Here is a 14,906-nt window from a genome sequence, read left to right as displayed (position 1 = left end):
AGAGTCTGCTTAAGTGTGCTAGGGTCTATGGCTGCAACCCTGCCCATGGTGCAATGGTCACAATGGCACATGAGAATCCTCCAGAACTCCTTTCTGAGACAGTGGGATGGAGTATCGATGCGTCAGACCATTACCATCTCCAGACCAATGAAGCAATCAGTGTGGTGGTGGACACACTTGACCAATCTCAGGAAATACAAACTGATAGTTCCCCCAGATCCGATAATAGTCACCTCGGACGCCTGTCAGAGCGGCTGGGGAGCTCACTGTCAAGATCAAGCAGCGCAGGGCCGATGGCAGTTCCGGGGCCAGGATTTAGTATCGAATATACTGGAACTCAGAGCAGCTTTCCAGGCCCTCATGGCATTTGCACCAGTCCTCAGAGGGAAGAACGTGCTTATTCGGATGGACAACAAGGTGGCAGTATCCTACATCCAGAGGCAAGGGGGTACCAAGAGTCTCACACTGATGGAGGAAGTCCACCCTATCTTGGAATGGGCACAGGCACACCTAGCAGATCTAAAAGCAATATATGTTCCTGCGGCACAGAACATGTTAGCCGATTACCTGAGTCGAGAAACTCTTTCGAACAACGAATGGTCCCCGAGTCTCCAGGCCTTTTCTCTTCTTACGGAGACATGGGGAGTACCAGAGATCGACTTAGCAGCTACTCCGGCGAATACGAAGTGTCGGAGGTTTCTGTCCAGAGCATCTTTCCCTTCAGCCGAGGGGATAGATTGTCTAATCCATCCCTGGAACTTCAAGTTGGGGTACATATTCCCGCCAACTCCGCTAATTGCGAGATTCCTGTCCAGGCTTCGGAGATCTTCAGCCACGGTAATCGCGATAATTCCTCTTTGGCCGAGAAGACCATGGTTCACGACACTATTGCAGCTCAGCCTTCAACCTCCAATCCCCCTTCCGGTAACTCCGGATCTGCTATTTCAAGGCCAATTCCTACATCCAGCTCCAGAGAAACTACATCTGACAGCATGGAAGTTGAAAGGGTTAGGTTAAGGGAACAAGGCTGCTCACAGGAAGTAATATCGACTTTGATGCAAGCCAGGAAGAGCACCACCAACACCACCTATACAAGAATTTGGAACCAATTCTTTAGAATGGCGCAGCAGAAGGGATGGGATCCTATTGCTCCAGAACCTTCTCAAATCCTAGAATTCCTCCAATCAGGAATCAACAAAGGTCTAAGTTCAAGTACCCTTAAGGTACAAGTATCTGCCTTGTCGGCCAAAACAGGCACCAGATGGGCATTACATCCGCTGGTTATCCAATTCCTGAGAGCCTGCCTGAAAATCAAACCTCCTAAGAAACCAGTTTTTCCATCATGGGATCTCTCAATAGTTCTTGAAGCCTTCACCAATCCTCCTTTTACTCCATCTGAATCAATATCTCTATGGGATCTGACTCTAAAACTATCCTTTCTCATTGCAATCACATCAGCAAAGAGGGTGTCTGAGATCCAAGCACTGATGGCATCAGAACCTTACTTGGTATTCTTTCCTGATAAGGTAGTACTAAGACCTTCAGACCACTTCATCCCGAAGGTAGCAACTTCCTTCCATTACAACCAAGATATTGTCTTACCATCCTTCACTAATGATCAGGGTGAACCTCATCCTCTGGATGTTAAAACTACCATCATTAGTTACCTGACGGCTACGAATTCTTTTAGAAAGACGGATACCCTCATGGTCATCCCACATGGAAACAGACGAGGTCAAGCGGCTACTTCACGTACTATAGCCTCCTGGCTAGTCAAGTCCATCAAGAAGGCATACTCCATGCGGCATATGGCAATTCCTGAAGGCATCAGGGCTCACTCGACCAGGGCAGTGGCTACCTCCTGGGCAGCGTATTGCAGGGTTTCACCGGAGACTATTTGCAAAGCAGCAACTTGGTCCTCCAGACATACGTTTATTTCTCACTATAGAGTAGATTCTGCTCATTTGGCTATGGCAGACTTCGGTAGATCCGTTGTTAGAGCCAATTCTTCCGCATAATAAGGAATAAATATTATTTTCTTGCACCCACCCGACTGGCGAGTTATTTCCCAGTGTGTGCTGCCATGGAGGCGTCAGGAAAATGGAAAATTGTATACTCACCTTTCCGTAATTTTCCTTTCCTGACGCCTCTCCATGGCAGCACAGATTCCCACCCCGTTTTTTTTGGTGATATATTTACAGAGAATGCAGCGGGGTGTCTCCCCTTCAAATTTATAGCTAACCAATCCTGTCAGGTTGTGGGGGCGGAGTCACAACCCAGTGTGTGCTGCCATGGAGAGGCGTCAGGAAAGGAAAATTACGGAAAGGTGAGTATACAATTTTCCGTTATATCTCAACCAGAGCTTACGGTGGATTGGGACTTAAGAGAACATTTAAGAGTACTCCCAACAAAGAAAGATATTCAGTTACTTATAACTGCTGTTAAAATATCATGTAAACAGGCGGTGGAGGGGTTAAGGGAGGATATAGGAGCATTGGGTCAGAAATGGAAGAAATGGAGACGGGTCAGGAGAATATTAGACAGGTAGTGGCTGATATACAAGATATGACAAAAAATCATGAAGAAGTGTTGAATTCTCTGTTGGATCAAATGGATAATCATAAAAATAGAGACCGCAGGCAGAATATATGTATAAGGGGCTTACCTGAAATAAAACAACACACTGAATTGCTTCCAAAAGTGATCAGTAGGGATGAGCTTCGTGTTCGAGTCGAACCCATGTTCGACTCGAACATCGGCTGTTCGATCGTTCGCCGAATTGCGAACGTTATGGGCCGTTCGCGCTAAATTCGTGTGGCGCGTCATGGCCCATAATTCACTGCGGCATCGCAGTGCATTGCTGGCTGATGATTGGCCAAGCATGCACTATGACCCGCATGCTTGGCCAATCACAGCGCCGTCAGTAGAGAGAGCTGTAATTGGCCAAAGCCAGGGTGGCTTTGGCCAATTATGGCTCAGGGGATTTAGTACACACCCCACACTATATAAGGCCGCCTGCACGGCGGCCCTGTGTAGTGTGTGTTCCGGTGTGCTGAGAGATAGAGAGAGAGAGAGACAGTGTCATTTGATTTGAGTTAGATAGATTAGGCAGAACAGTCAGTCAGTTAGCTGCACTTACAGTGTATTGTGTATATATATGCATCCCAGGTGTTGCATATATATATATACACTGTATTCAGTTTAGCTAGATCCGTTCCTGTTATCTTCTATCTAGACTATTTACATTTAATGCAGTGCGTCCTGCTCACAGTGTTCAGCTAGATCCGTTCCTGCTATTTACATTTAGTGCAGTGCGTCCTGCTCACAGTGTTCAGCTAGATCCGTTCCTGTTATCTTCTAGACTATTTACATTTAGTGCAGTGCGTCCTGCTCACAGTGTTCAGCTAGATCCGTTCCTGCAATTTACATTTAGTGCAGTGCGTCCTGCTCACAGTGTTCAGCTAGATCCGTTCCTGCTATTTACATTTAGTGCAGTGCGTCCTGCTCACAGTGTTCAGCTAGATCCGTTCCTGCTATTTACATTTAGTGCAGTGCGTCCTGCTCACAGTGTTCAGCTAGATCCGTTCCTGCTATTTACATTTAGTGCAGTGCGTCCTGCTCACAGTGTTCAGCTAGATCCGTTCCTGTTAAATTCCTACTGACCGGCAGGCTTGTCTGGTTACAGTATATAAAGCTACCTGAAGAAAATTACAGGTGTTCTATTTGATCCTATTAGTACCACGGTCAGGCAGCTAGACTATTTACATTTAGTACAGTGCGTCCTGCTCACAGTGTTCAGCTAGATCCGTTCCTGTTATCTTCCTACTGACAGGCAGGCTTGTCTGGTTACAGTATATAAAGCTACCTGAAGAAAATTACAGGTGTTCTATTTGATCCTATTAGTACCACGGTCAGGCAGCTAGACTATTTACATTTAGTACAGTGCGTCCTGCTCACAGTGTACAGCTAGATCCGTTCCTGTTATCTTCCTACTGACAGGCAGGCTTGTCTGGTTACAGTATATAAAGCTACCTGAAGAAAATTACAGGTGTTCTATTTGATCCTATTAGTACCACGGTCAGGCAGCTAGACTATTTACATTTAGTACAGTGCGTCCTGCTCACAGTGTTCAGCTAGATCCGTTCCTGTTATCTTCCTACTGACAGGCAGGCTTGTCTGGTTACAGTATATAAAGCTACCTGAAGAAAATTACAGGTGTTCTATTTGATCCTATTAGTACCACGGTCAGGCAGCTAGACTATTTACATTTAGTACAGTGCGTCCTGCTCACAGTGTACAGCTAGATCCGTTCCTGTTATCTTCCTACTGACAGGCAGGCTTGTCTGGTTACAGTATATAAAGCTACCTGAAGAAAATTACAGGTGTTCTATTTGATCCTATTAGTACCACGGTCAGGCAGCTAGACTATTTACATTTAGTACAGTGCGTCCTGCTCACAGTGTTCAGCTAGATCCGTTCCTGTTATCTTCCTACTGACAGGCAGGCTTGTCTGGTTACAGTATATAAAGCTACTTGAAGAAAATTACAGGTGTTCTATCCCAGCTTAGTGCAGCTACAGGCCATTAGTATGTCTGGAAGGCCAAGAAGGAGAGGCAGACAGTCACAAGCCAATAAGAGAGGGCAAGCAGGCTCTGTGTCTAGTGCTGGTCGTGGAGACGGTGCATCCTCATCAGCACGTGGCCATGGGACACGCTTGGCCTTTTTTTCGGCAGCTGGCCATGTTGAGCCGCAACATGCGGAAGACTTGGTCGAGTGGATGACCAAGCCGTCCTCATCCTCCTCATCCTCTCTCACCCATGCCCAGGGTGCTTTGTCTGGCAAAGCAGCGGCCTCTTCCCTCAGCTCAATGTCATCAGTGACTCCTTCCCTAGCTCCACCATGTCCTCATGAGGATTCCCTCGAACTGTTTGACCACAGTGTTGGGTACATGCTCCAGGAGGATGCCCAGCGTTTGGAAGGCTCTGATGACGATACTGAGCTCGATGAAGGCAGTAACATGAGCGCGGACAGAGGGGGTGCCCAAGAAGGACAGCAATCTGGCAGTCATGCTCCCCCTGCTGCAGCATACTGCCAGGTTTGCTCCAGTGATGAGGAGGGAGGGGATGATGAGGTCACTGACTCAACGTGGGTGCCTGATAGGAGAGAGGAGGAGGAGGAGGAGGAGGAGGAGGAGGAGGAGGAGGAGGCGGCAGCACATCACCAACGAGGCAGGATGCCCTCCAGGGGCCAGCCTAAGGGCAGCACATTGACTGCATCACACCCCAAAGCTCCACATGTGCAGGGCGCTGCAGTCTCTGCGCGTTATTCAAAAAGTTCTTTGGTGTGGGCCTTTTTTGAGACGAGTGCATCAGATCGCACCGCTGCTATTTGCAACATATGTCTCAAGCGTATCTCGCGTGGCCAAAATATCTCCCGCTTGGGTACCACATGCTTGACCAGACATATGTTGACCTGCCATGCAGTTCGTTGGCAAGCGTATCTAAAAGACCCACACCAAAGAACAAAGAGGATCTCTCCTTGCTCCTCATCAGCTGAGATTTCCAACCCCACTAGACCTTCAGTCCTCTCTGAGACCTGCAGTGAGAGGAATGAAGGTGTAGAATTAGGTGTGTCACAGCCAAGTACTTGTGGGCAATCTGCTTTTGGTACACCGACGTCAGATTGTACCAGGCAAATTTCCCTGCCCCAGCTGCTGCACCGCCGAAAGAAGTTTGCTCCCAGCCATCCACATGCCCAGCGGTTGAATGCTAGCTTGGCAAAATTGCTAGCACTTCAACTGCTGCCTTTTCAGTTGGTAGACTCTGCCCCCTTCCGTGAGTTTGTGGAATGTGCGGTTCCTCAGTGGCAGGTACCCAAACGCCACTTTTTCTCACGGAAGGCGATTCCGGCTCTCTACCGGCATGTGGAAGGCAATGTCCATGCCTCGCTGGACAGGGCGGTCAGCGGTAAGGTGCATATTACCGCTGACTCATGGTCCAGCAGGCATGGACAGGGACGTTACCTAAGTTTCACGGCGCATTGGGTGACTCTGCTGGCAGCTGGGAAGGATGCAGGACAAGGTGCAGTAGTGTTGGAGGTTGTTCCGCCACCACGCCTCCAAAATGCTGATTGTGACACACCTCTCTCCTCCACCCCCTCCTCTTCTTCTTCCTCCATGGCCTCTTCCTCGGAACCAGCGGTGCTCCGTAGGCGTTCAAGGGGCTACGCAAGTACGCAGGCCAAAAGATGCCATGCGGTGCTTGAGCTGGTGTGCTTGGGGGACAGGAGCCACACTGGGGCAGAGGTTCTGTCAGCTCTGCAGGGGCAGGTTCAGAGGTGGTTGACGCCACGCCAACTTAAGGCAGGAATGGTGGTTTGCGACAATGGCACCAACCTCCTCTCTGCCCTCCGACAGGGACAAATGACCCATGTGCCCTGTTTGGCTCACGTCCTTAACTTGGTGGTGCAGCGGTTCTTGGGCAGGTACCCGGGCTTACAGGATGTCCTGAGGCAGGCCAGGAAAGTCTGTGTGCATTTCCGCCGGTCATATAATGCCAGTGCTCGTCTGACGGACCTCCAAAAGGAGTTTAACCTGCCCAAGAACCGCCTAATCTGTGACATGCCCACCAGGTGGAACTCAACGTTGGCCATGCTGCAGCGGCTGCACACGCAGCAGAGGGCCATCAATGAGTACCTGTGCGACTATGGCACCAGGACAGGGTCAGGGGAGCTTGGTTTTTTTTCCCCACGCCAGTGGGCCATGATCAGGGATGCATGCACTGTCCTGTCACCATTCGAGGAGGCCACGAGGATGGTGAGCAGTGACAGTGCATGCATCAGTGACACTGTCCCCCTTGTCCACCTGTTGGAGCACACGCTGCGTGGAATAATGGACAGGGCACTTGAGGCAGAACAGAGGCAGGAAGAGGAGGACTTCCTTAGCTCTCAAGGCCCCCTTTATCCAGACAGTGTTCCTGCGTGCCCGCCGATCACACAGGAAGAGGACGAGGAGGAAGAGGAGGAGGAGGAAGATTGTGTCAGTATGGAGGTGGAGCCTGGCACTCAGCATCAGCAGCAGTCTTTAAGGGATCAGTCCCAAGAAACACATGGACTTGTACGTGGCTGGGAGGAGGTGGCTGCGGACCATGTCGTTCTTAGTGACCCAGAGGACTCCGGACCGAATGCCTCAGCAAACCTACGCTGCATGGCCTCCCTGATCCTGCAAAGCCTGCGTAAGGATCCTCGTATTCGTGGTATCAAGGAGAAGGACCAATACTGGCTGGCAACCCTCCTTGATCCACGTTACAAGGGTAAGGTTGCGGACCTTATCTTGCCATCGCAGAGGGAGCAGAGGATGAAACATCTTCGGGAGGCCTTGCAGAAAGGTCTGTGCAACGCGTTCCCAGAGACTGGGTGGTTACAAACTCCTGTTTCTGGACAACGTGTTGCTGAGGCTTCGGTCAGTCAAAGAAGGAGCGGTGGAGAAGGTGGCCGTCTGACCGATGCGTTCAGACAATTTTTTGGTCCGCAGCCCCAAGGTATGATCGGTTCCAGCAACCATCGCCAGCGTCTGTTTTACATGGTGCAGGAATACCTAGGGGCAAGATCAGACTTGGACACCTTTCCCACCGAAAATCCTCTGGGTTACTGGGTCTTGAGGATGGATCACTGGCCAGAGCTTGCACAGTATGCAATTGAGCTACTGGCCTGTCCTGCATCCAGCGTTCTTTCGGAACGCACATTCAGTGCTGCTGGAGGCGTGGTAACCGATCACAGGGTGCGTCTGTCCACCGACTCGGTCGATCGGCTGACCTTCATAAAAATGAATGAGTCTTGGATCACCACCAGCTACCAAGCACCTGATGCTGATGTAACCGAATAATTTTTTTTGAAATCTCAGATCCCTTCAAAGACTGCCTATGCTGATGCTGAGTGACTATCCCTGAGTAATTATCCTCTTCCTCCTCAATCATCACGCTGATAGCTTGTAAGAACATTTTTGGTTCTGGGCGCCACCACCAGTGCCTAAGGCACAATTTTTCAGCCCCTGTTTAACAGGGGCGTGTAATTACAATTTTTGATGTAATACTTTGCAGCAGGGCTCGTTCCTGCATTCCAACTAGAGTGTCTGTGAGGGGTTGCAGTGTTGTGGCACCAGCACCAGTGCCTAGGGCCCAATTTTTCTGCCCCTGTCTAACAGGGGCGTGTAATTACAATTTTTGATGCAATACTTTGCAGCAGGGCTCGTTCCTGCGTTCCAACTAGAGTGTCTGTGAGGGGTTGCAGTGTTGTGGCACCAGCACCTAAGGCCCAATTTTTCTGCCCCTGTCTAACAGGGGCGTGTAATTACAATTTTTGAAGCAATAATTTGCAGCAGGGCTCGTTCCTGCGTTCCAACTAGAGTGTCTGTGAGGGGTTGCAGTGTTGTGGCACCAGCACCAGTGCCTAAGGCCTAATTTTTCAGCTCCTGTTCAACAGGGGCATGTAATTACAATTCTTGATCTAATATTTCACAGCAGGGCCCTGTGAGGGCTTACAGTGTTGTGGCCACAGCAACACCTAAGGCCCAAATTTCTGCTGAGTATATAGGGCAGGACCCTACTTTCAAACATCTAACTTACAAACGACTCCTACTTGCAAACGGAAGGAGACAACAGGAAGTGAGATGAAATCTACCCCTAGGAAGGGAAATTCTCTCCTGTAAGAGTTAATATGGGAAAACAATTTCTCCTTTCCACTGATGCTTTCCAATCCTTGTTCCACAAAAAAACCCAAATTTTCAAAAAACATTTTTCATTGGGACAAAAAAGTGAGGTGAAATCTTCTGAAGAGGAGGAAAGACAGCAAAACAAATGTCACAGGGGTGATAACCCTTCCCTATGTTTTCCAAAAAGCTTAGAAAAGATTTTTTGGCTGGAGCTAAACACGTTAAAAATGTTCAAAATTACAAACAGATTCTACTTAACAACAAACCTACAGTCCCTGTCTTGTTTGCACCGCCTGTATACTGCTGTTCAGAGTATATAGGGCCTGGTGGCCCCACACCTTTCCTTATTTTAATTTGGGTGCGGGGTTCCCCTTAATATCCATACAAGACCCAAAGGGCCTGGTAATGGACTGGGGGGTACCCATGCCGTTTGTCTCACTGATTTTCATCCATATTGCCATGACCCGACATGACATTAAACCCGCAAGCAGTTTTAAATGAGATTTTTTCCTTTAAAAATGACATTTGGTGCAGGGACTGTTCTAAACATGGGAAACACGCGTCACTTTACAGGCATACTATAGACACCCCCCAGGTACGATATTTAAAGGAATATTTCACTTTTTTTTTTTTACTTTAAGCATCATTAAAATCATTGCTCCCGAAAAAACGGCCGTTTTTAAAAGTTTTTTTTGCATTGATACATGTCCCCTGGGGTAGGACCCGGGTCCCCAAACCCTTTTTAGGACAATACCATGCAAATTAGCCTTTAAAATGAGCACTTTTGATTTCGAACGTTCGAGTCCCATAGACGTCAATGGGGTTCTAACGTTCGTGCGAACTTTCGGTCCGTTCGCGGGTTCTGGTGCGAACCGAACCGGGGGGTGTTCGGCTCATCCCTAGTGATCAGCCTATTCCAGTCAATTCTGGGGGCATCTGCACCAGATAGGATCGAAATAGATAGAGTGCACCGTGCTCTTCTCCCAACCCCCCAAAATGCAGAGAGTCTAAGAGATGTAATTTATAAAGTGCACAGATACCCAGTGAAAGAAGCCATTATGAAAGCAGTCCGCAGTAAACCCACGGTTGACTTTGAGGGTGTACAAATAGCCCTGCTCCCAGTATTATCACATAGAACACTTATGCAACGAAGAATGATTAAACCTCTGCTGGAAGCCCTACAGGCAGTTGATGTCAAATATCGTTGGGGGTACCCCTTTAGGGTTATAGCAACACGGAATGGTAAAACAGCAATACTTCAAACTAAAGATGACCTGCAGCATTTTATAGAAGTGCTGGAGCTATCTTTGGTAGATTTCCAGACTCGAGATTGAATAACTGTAAGTCATTGTGACAATGACCAGAATGATGGCAACAGGTGCCAGCCAAAGGCCGACGGAAAAATCATTCGAACAGACAGGATTATAATTTAGCCCCAGAAGGACATACCTGAATAGGGTGTGAGGTCAATAGGAAAGGAGTTAACTGCATAGAGTAAGAATGGGTAGAAGGGATTACCGTATTTATCGGCGTATAACACGCACAGGCGTATCACACGCACATTCATTTTAAGAGGGAAGTTTCAGGAAAAAAACTTAAATTTTAAATAAGGAACTTTGAAGTAAAATAAGGGTCAGTGCCCATCTGCAGCCTCACCATTGCCATCAATGCAGCCTGATCAATGCCCATCTGCAGCCTCACAAGTGCCATCAATGCAGCCTCATCAGTCCACATCAATGCAGCCTCACCATTGCCATCAGTGCAGCCTGATCGATGCCCATCTGCAGCCCAGAGGGGACAAGGAGGGGGGCGGGTCGAGCGCCGACAGATTACATACAGTGAGAATCTCCTATGATAGACAGAATAGTGGTCCAATGGCGGCCCAGGAGACAGGAGTTTCTATTACAGAGGCCGCCAAGTAAACAGGAGATTCTCACTGTATGTAATCTGACGGTGCTTGTCCTGACCCCCCTCCCTGTCCCCTCCGAGGCAGCTAAAACTGAAGTATTGGCGTATAACACGCACGCACTATTTGCACCCAATTTTCATGGTGAAAAAGTGAGTGTTATACGCCAATAAATACAGTATATAGATTGTGGAGATATAGATGGGGGGGGGGAGAGAGGGGGTTTCTTTATCATTTTTTTCTCTCTCTTTCTTCTCTTCCTCTCTCTCCCCTTCTCTCCCCTTCTCCTCTATTTTTTGAATCCCTGACGCAAAATGCTGAAGTATTGTGAAATAATAGGATAGTATAAGAATATAAATGGAAACCCATGGAGCACAAGGTGTTCTGTTCATGCTTTTTAACAATTTCTCCCCCAATAGGTCAGTCCCAAGACAAGGGACCTTGTTTTCTGCCAAATGGCAGAAAGGAAGGGGACTCCGGACAGGATGGTTCATCCCTTCCCGGACTCATCTTCCCCTTACATAGGGGTATATTATGATATTTGTTGTGGAAGTCTTTTGGTATGGTTTGTGGAGTTTTTTTTTCTCTCTTTTGTTTTATTTTCCCTTCCTCTCATCAAACGCATCCAAGGGGAGAAAACCCAGAGGGTTGGTCAAATATCAACTGAGCGTAACAACATAATAAGAGACCCACTGAACTATATAGATTGAGACTATGACAGGTAAAATAAAGATTGTATCATATAATGTGAGAGGGCTTTGTTCATCTGGTAAGAGGGGCCGTCTCTGGCATGAACTGCATCACATGAAGACAGAGATAGTGTTTCTGCAAGAGACGCACTTCGTGACAGGGTTGGCCATTTGTACACCTCTTTTTCCATATAATCAATGGTTCCATGCACCATCACCAGTTCCAAGGGCTAGAGGAGTTACAATAACTATCCATAAATCATGTCCCTTGGTACCCACAGAAATACGAGCTGACCTCGAGGGTAATTTTCTCTTTGTTAAGGGTAAGATCCAGGGTCCTTGTTATACCTTCGCTACTATATATGCCCCCAAATATAATACAGTTACATTTCTATCAAAAACTTTGGATATTCTGGGGAAGTTTAGGGAAGGTTTTCTAGTTCTGGGAGGGGATTTTAATATCACTTTTAATATCACTTTGGATCCCAATCAGGTAACCTCTTTGGGGAAAACCTTTTATGTCCCACAGAGCTTTAAGGGACATCAAGCACCGTCTTCGCTCTCTGCATTTGGTAGACAGTTGGAGGGTGCTGCATGAGAGAGACAGGGATTTCACTATCGAGTGCATGACTATATCAGACCACGTTCCAATAAGTTTAACGATTTGTCCTGCATCGGTTGGTAGTATGGAACAAACATGGCGTTTGAATGAATCTATTTTGGATGTTAAACAGAGTGCAGAGTCCCTGTTTTGCACATTAGCATTATATTTTGAAATTAATACATCTGAAGAGGTATCCGATCAAGTGGTATGGGAGGCCCATAAGGCGGTTATTAGAGGGGAAATGATTTCACTGGGTACGCGTAGTAGAAAGAAGAGACAGAGGGAAATGGTAGAGCTTTTGGAGGAAATACATAAACTTGAAATTAAACATAAGGCCCATTTAAATCCTGGGGATGTGCAGAGATTGGAGAAATTACGGACTGACCTGAAGCAGTTTCTTGATCGGAAAGTTCAAAAGAAGCGTAGGTATTTCGCCCACTGTTTCTATGAACAGGGGAATAAGGGTGGGAAGTTACTGGCCAGACAATTAAAAAAACAACAAGATGTATGTTCACACTTTAACCACTTTAGCCCCGGAAGGATTTACCCCCTTCCTGACCAGAGCACTTTTTACAATTTGGCACTGCGTCGCTTTAACTGCTGATTGCGCGGTCATGGAATGCTGTACCCAAACAAAATTTGCGTCCTTTTCTTCCCATAAATAGAGCTTTCTTTTGATGGTATTTGATCACCTCTGCGGTTTTTATTTTTTGCACTATAAACGGAAAAAGACCTAAAATTTTGAAAAAAAATGATATTTTCAACTTTTTGTTATAAAAAAAATCCAATAAACTCAATTTTAGTCATACATTTAGGCCAAAATGTATTCAGCCACATGTCCTTGGTAAAAAAAAAGTCAATACGCGTATATTTATTGGTTTGTGCAAAAGTTATAGCGTCTACAAACTAGGGTACATTTTCTGGAATTTACACAGCTTTTAGTTTGACTGCCTATCTCATTTCTTGAGGTGCTAAAATGGCAGGGCAGTACAAAACCCCCCCAAATGACCCCATTTTGCAAAATAGACACCCCAAAGGAAATTGCTGAGAGGCATGTTAAGCCCATTGAATATTAATTTTTTTTTGTCCCAAGTGATTGAATAATGATAAGTGATATATTGCTCACACATGCCATGGTTATATGTGGAATTGCGCCCCAAAATGCATTTAGCTGCTTCTCCTGAGTATGGAGATACCACATGTGTGGGATTTTTTGGGAGCCTAGCCGCGTACGGGGCCCTGAAAACCAAGCACCGCCTTCAGGATTTCTAAGGGCGTAAATTTTTTATTTCACTCCTCACTACCTATCACAGTTTTGAAGGCCATAAAATGCCAAGATGGCACAAAACCCCCCAAATGACCCCATTTTGGAAAGTAGACACCCCAAGCTATTTGCTGAGAGGCATGTTGAGTCCATGGAATATTTTATATTTTGCCACAAGTTGCAGAAAAATGACAAACTTTTTTTTGCACAAAGTTGTAACTAAATGATATATTTCTCAAACATGCCATGGGCATATGTGGACTTACACCCCAAAATACATTCTGCTGCTTCTCCTGAGTATGGGGATACCACATGTGTGGGACTTTTTGGGGGCCTAGCTGCATACGGGGTCCCGAAAACCAATCACTGCCTTCAGGATTTCTAAGGGCATAAATTATTGATTTCACTCCTCACTACCTATCACAGTTTCGGAGGCCATGGAATGCCCAGGTGGCACAACCCCCCCCCCCAAATGACCCCATTTTGGAAAGTAGACACCCCAAGCTATTTGCTGAGAGGCATGGTGAGTATTTTGCAGCTCTCATTTGTTTTTGAAAATGAAGAAAGACAAGAAAAAATTATTTTTTTCTTTTTTCAATTTTCAAAACTTTGTGACAAAAGGTGAGGTCTGCAAAATACTCACTATACCTCTCAGCAAATAGCTTGGGGTGTCTACTTTCCAAAATAGGGTCATTTGGGGGGGTTTGTGCCATCTGGGCATTCCATGGTCTCCAAAACTGTGATAGGCAGTGAAGAGTGAAATAAAAAATTTACACCCTTAGAAAGCCTGAAGGCGGTGCTTGGTTTTCGGGGTCCCATATGCAGCTAGGCTCCCAAAAAGTCTCACACATGTGGTATCCCCGAACTCAGGAGAAGCAACAGAATGTATTTTGGGGTGTAATTTTCCCATGGCATGTTTGAGCAATATATCATTTAGTGACAACTTTGTGCAGAAAAAATGTTGTCTTTTTCCCGCAACTTGTGTCACAATATAAATATTCCATGGACTCTACATGCCTCTCAGCAAATAGCTTGGGGTATCTACTTTCCAAAATGGGGTCATTTGGGGGGGGTTTGAACTGTCCTGGCATTTTATGCACAACATTTAGAAGCTTATGTCACACATCACCCACTCTTCTAACCACTTGAAGACAAACCACTTCTGACACTTTTTGTTTACATGAAAAAATTATTTTTTTTTTTGCAAGAAAATTCCTTTGAACCCCCAAACATTATATATTTTTTTTAAAGCAAAGGCCCTACAGATTAAAGTGGTGGGTGTTTCATTTTTTTTTTCACACAGTATTTGCGCAGCGATTTTTCAAACGCATTTTTTTTGGAAAAAAACACACTTTTTAAAATTTTAATGCACTAAAACACACTATATTTCCCAAATGTTTGATGAAATAAAAATGATGATCTTAGGCCGAGTACATGGATACCAAACACGACATGCTTTAAAATTGCGCACAAACGTGCAGTGGTGACAAACTAAATACATTTTTAAAAGCCTTTAAAAGCCTTTACAGGTTATCACTTTAGATTTACAGAGGAGATCTACTGCTAAAATTACTGCCCTCGATCTGACCTTCGCGGTGATACCTCACATGCATGGTGCAATTGCTGTTTACATTTGACGCCAGACCGACGCTTGCGTTTGCCTTTGCTCGAGAGCGGGGGGGACAGGGGTGCTTTTTTTTTTTTTTTCTTTCTTTTTTTTTGTGTTTTTATCTTAT

This window comes from Aquarana catesbeiana, linkage group LG06, assembly GCF_042186555.1.
Source record: "Aquarana catesbeiana isolate 2022-GZ linkage group LG06, ASM4218655v1, whole genome shotgun sequence".
Lineage (NCBI taxonomy): Eukaryota > Metazoa > Chordata > Amphibia > Anura > Ranidae > Aquarana > Aquarana catesbeiana.
Note: the sequence above shows the minus strand (reverse complement) of the source record.